Source organism: Psammomys obesus, unplaced genomic scaffold (genome assembly GCF_907164565.1).
Source record: "Psammomys obesus unplaced genomic scaffold, mPsaObe1.curated_primary_1811, whole genome shotgun sequence".
Lineage (NCBI taxonomy): Eukaryota > Metazoa > Chordata > Mammalia > Rodentia > Muridae > Psammomys > Psammomys obesus.
In genome coordinates this window covers 17,335,763-17,341,100 of record NW_026587216.1, presented here as the reverse complement: position 1 = coordinate 17,341,100, position 5,338 = coordinate 17,335,763, and positions in this window count along the sequence as shown.

The following is a 5,338-nucleotide window of genomic DNA, read 5'->3' as shown; positions in this document are numbered from 1 at the left end:
AACCCAGCTCTACAGAAGTTACTAGAAGGGAAACTCCAAACCAAAGAAAACAACTACATCTAAGGAAACAGAGGAAATAGATAACTACACAACAAAAAAACCAAAAGAAGACAAGCAATGAAACTCAGTGACACCACCAACCCCACATCTAAAGTAAGTAACAATTGTTGGTCACTAGTTTCTATCAACATCAACGAACTCAACTCCCCAATAAAAAGACACAGACTAACAGAATGGTTGCGGAAACAGGATCCATCATTCTGTTGCATCCAAGAAACACACCTATGCAACAAAGATAAACATTACCTCAGAGTAAAGGGCTGGAAAGATGTCTTTCAAGCAAATGGTTCCAGAAAACAAGCGGGAGTAGCCATTCTAATATCTAATAAAATAGACTTTCAACCCAAGTTAATCAAAAAAGATAAGGAGGGTCACTATAGTCTCATCAAAGGAAAAATCCACCAAGAGGACATCACAAGTTTGAATATCTATGCTCCAAATACAAGAGTACCTACATTCGTAAATGAAACAATATTAAAGCTTAAATCACACATTGATCCTAATACCCTAATAGTGGGAGACTTCAACACTCCACTCTCACCAAGGGACAGATCAACTAGACAGAAAACAAATAGGGAAATAAAAACACTTACAGAGACCCTAAATCAAATAGACCTAATAGACATTTATAGATCTTTTCATCCAAACTCAAAAAAGTATACCTTCTTTTCAGCACCGCATGGAACCTTCTCCAAAATAGACCATATAGTTGATCATAAATCAAGCCTCAAAAGATACAAAAAGATTGAAATAATCCCTTGTATTCTATCTGACCACCATGGACTCAAGCTGGACCTCAACAACAACAGAAATAACAAACAGCCTACATGCACATGGAAACTGATCAACTTGTTACTCAATGACAGCTGGGTTAAGGAAGAAATAAAGAAAGAAATTAAAAACTTCCTAGAATTCAATGAAAATGAAGGTGCAACATACCCAAATTTATGGGACACATTGAAAGCAGTGCTCAGGGGAAAATTTATAGCACTAAGTGCCTGCAAGAAGAAATTCGTAACATCACATACAAACAACTTAATGGCCCAACTGAAAACCCTAGAAAAAAAAAGAAGCAGATATACCCAAGAGGAGCAGAAGGCTGGAAATAATCAAACTCGGGGCTGAAATCAATCAATTAGAAACAAATAAAACTATTCAAAGAATCAATGAAACAAAAAGCTGGTTCTTTGAGAAAATCAACAAGATAGACAAACCCTTAGCCAAACTAACTAAAAAGCAGAGAGAATCTATCCAAATCAACAAAATCAGAGATGAAAAGGGTGACATAACTACAGACACTGAGGAAATTCAAACAATTATTAGGTCATACTACAAAAGCCTATATGCCACAAAATTTGAAAACCTAAATGAAATGGACAATTTTCTTGATAGATTCCACCTTCCAACATTAAGTCAAGATCAGGTAGAAAGACTGAACAGCCCTATATCCCCCAAGGAAATTGAAGAAGTCATTCACAGTCTCCCCTCCAAAAAAAGCCCTGGGCCAGATGGTTTCGGCGCGGAATTCTACCAGACCTTCAAAGAAGTGCTCACACCAATTCTCCTCAAACTATTCCACAAAATACAAACAGAAGTTACATTACCAAACTCATTCTATGAAGCAAGAGTCACCCTGATATCTAAACCACACAAAGACCCAACAAAAAAAGAGAACTTCAGACCTATCTCTCTTATGAACATTGACGCAAAAATACTCAATAAAATACTTGCAAACCGAATCCAAGAACACATCAAAGATATCATCCACCACGACCAAGTAGGCTTCATCCCAGGCATGCAAGGGTGGTTCAACATACGGAAATCCATCAATGTAATCCACCACATAAACAAACTGAAGGAGAAAAACCACATGATCATCTCCTTAGATGCTGAAAAATCATTTGATGAAGTCCAACACCCATTCATGTTTAAAGTCTTGGAGAGATCAGGAATACAAGGCACATATCTAAACATAGTAAAGGCAATATACAGCAGCCTATAGCCAACATCAAACTCAATGGAGAGAAACTTAAATCAATCCCACTGAAATCAGGGACAAGACAAGGCTGCCCACTCTCTCCCTACCTCTTCAACATAGTACTTGAAGTCCTAGCCAGAGCAATAAGACAACTAAAGGAGATCAAGGGGATACAAATCAGAAAGGAAGAGGTCAAAGTGTCACTATTCGCAGATGATATGATAGTATATATGAGCGACCCCAAAAATTTAACCAGAGAACTCCTCCAGCTGATAAACACCTTCAGCAAAGTGGCAGGATACAAAATCAACTCAAAAAAATCAGAAGCCCTCCTGTATACCAAAGACAAAAGGGCCGAGAAAGAAATTAGGGAAACAACACACTTCACAATAGCCACTAATAACATAAAGTACCTTGGGGTGACACTAACCAAGCAAGTGAAAGAGCTGTTTGAGAAAAACTTAAGTCTCTGAAGAAAGAAATTGAAGAAGATCTCAGAATATGGAAAGATCTCCCGTGCTCATGGATTGGTAGGATTAACATTGTGAAAATGGCCATCCTGCCAAAAGCAATCTACAGATTCAATGCAATTTCCATCAAAATACCAACTCAATTCTTTACAGACTTTGAAAAAAAAGATTCTCAGCTTCATATGGAGAAATAAAAAATCCAGAATCTCCAAAACAATCCTGTACAACAACAGATCATCTGGAGGTATCTCCATCCCCGATCTCAAGTTGTTCTACAGAGCAATAGTAATAAAAACTGCATGGTATTGGCATAGAAACAGAAAGGAGGATCAATGGAACTGCATAGAAGACCCAGAAACAAACCCACACACCTATGAATACTTGATTTTTGACAAAGAAGCCAAAACCATTCAATGGAAAAAAGACAGCATCTTCAACAAATGGTGCTGGTCCAACTGGATGTCCACATGCAGAAAAATGAAAATAGAGCTATATTTATCACCCTGCACAAAACTAAAGTCCAAGTGGATCAAAGACCTCAGCATAAAACCAGATACTCTAAATCTGTTAGCAGAAAAAGTGGGGAACAGCCTAGAACTCATTGGCACAGGAGACAACTTCCTGAACAGAACACCAACAGCACAGGCTCTAAGAGCAACAATCAATAAATGGGACCTCATGAAACTGAAAAGCTTCTGTAAAGCAAAGGACACCGTCATCAAAACAAAACAACTGCCTACAGATTGGGAAAGAATCTTCACTAACCCTTTATCTGACAGAGGACTAATATAGAGTATATACAAAGAACTAAAGAAGCTGAAAAGCAGCAAACCAAGTAATCCAATTAAAAAATGGGGAACAGAGCTAAACAGAGAATTCTCGACAGAGGAATATCGAATGGCAGAGAAACACTTAAAGAAATGCTCATCCTCATTAGCCATCAGGGAAATGCAAATCAAAACGACCCTGAGATTTTCACCTTACACCCATCAGAATGGCCAAGATGAAAAACTCAAGTGACAACACATGCTGGAGAGGTTGTGGAGAGAGGGGAATCCTCCTCCACTGCTGGTGGGAATGTAAACTGATACAACCACTCTGGAAATCTATCTGGCGCTTTCTAAGACAACTAGGAATAGTACTTCCTCAAGACCCAGCTATACCACTGCTAGGTATATACCCAAAGTTTGCTCAAGTACACAAAAGGGATATTTGCTCAACCATGTTTATAGCAGCTTTATTTGTAATAGCCAGAACCTGGAAACAACCCAGATGTCCATCAACGGAGGAATGGATACAGAAATTGTGGTATTTTTACACAATGGAATACTACTCAGAAATCAAAAAGGAGGAGATCATGAAATTTGCAGGCAAATGGTGGGATCTAGAAAAGATCATTCTGAGTGAAATATCCCAGAAGGAGAAAGACAGATACGGTATATACTCACTTATATAGACCTATAAGATATGATAAACATAATTAAATCTGTACACCTAAAAATATAATCAAGAGAGCAGACATGGGGTAAGATGATCAATCCTCGTTTAGAAAGACAGATGGGATGTGCATTGAACGTATGACAGGAGTCTACTGAGCGCATTTGAAAGACTCTAACTAGCAGTGTTTTCAAAGCAAAGACTCATGACCAAACCTTTGGCAGAGTACAGGGAATCATAAGAAAGAAGGAGAGTTAGTCTGATGGGAAAAGGATAGGAGCTCCACAAGGACAAAATATATCTGGGCACAGGGGTCTTTTCTGAGACTGACATTCAACTAAGGACCATGTATGGATATAACCTAGAACCTCTGCTCAGATGTAGCCTGTGGTAGCTCAGTAACCAATTGGTCTCCCATAGTGAGTGGAACAAGGACTATTTCTAACAGGAACTCAATGACTGGCTCTTTGACCTCCCCAACCCCCAAGGGAGGAGCAGTCCTGTTAGGCCACAGAGAAGAGCTTTGCAGCCAGTCCTGAAGATACCTGATAAAACAGGATCAGATGAATTGGGAGGAGGTCCCCCCCTATCAGTGGACTTGGAAAGGGGCACGGTGGAGATGAGGGAGGGAGGGAGGAACTGGGAGGGAATGAGGGATCGGGACACGGCTGGGATACAGAGTTAATAAAATGTAACTGATAAGAAAAAAAATAAAATTCAAAAAAAAGAAAGAAAGAAAGAAAAGGAAGGAAGGAGAAAGAAAGAAAGAAAGAAAGAAAGAGAAAGAAAGAAAGAGAAAGAAAGAAAGAAAGAAAGAAAGAAAGAAAGAAAGAAAGAAAGAAAAAGACAATTCTTACGTGAAGATGCTTATAAAATGTGGACTTATGAAATCGGAAGGAAAGATGGCAGAACAGAATTGTGCTTGAAGAATGATGAGTTTACACCCTTGGCTGCCCTGTCTCAGCCCGCAGGTCATTGCTGAATATGGCTGGCTCTAAGGCCCCCCAGCACCCAGCCTGGAGCCCCGGGAGCTGCAGCCAGTGCTGCTTGGCCTACTGGGAGACAGAGTTGCAGGCAGCACTGTTGACCACAGGCTATAAGCACAAAGGTCAAGACCGGTGAGCCTCAGGACGGTAGACATCTAGGACAAGGAGATGTGTGGTGGCCAGGAGCTTGCCCCGGGAAGCCCTGCCTAGCTGCAACTGGCACCCTGACTTTGGGCAACAGCAGGACATCTGAGATGAGAGTCAGCAATGGGCCAGTATTTATGGTGCTCCGGAAACCAGACACCCTGAACTAGTCCCGTTGCAATGAATATTTGCTTGTAAAACTGTCAATACATACATATATATATATATATATACATCATATATACATCAATACATACATATAT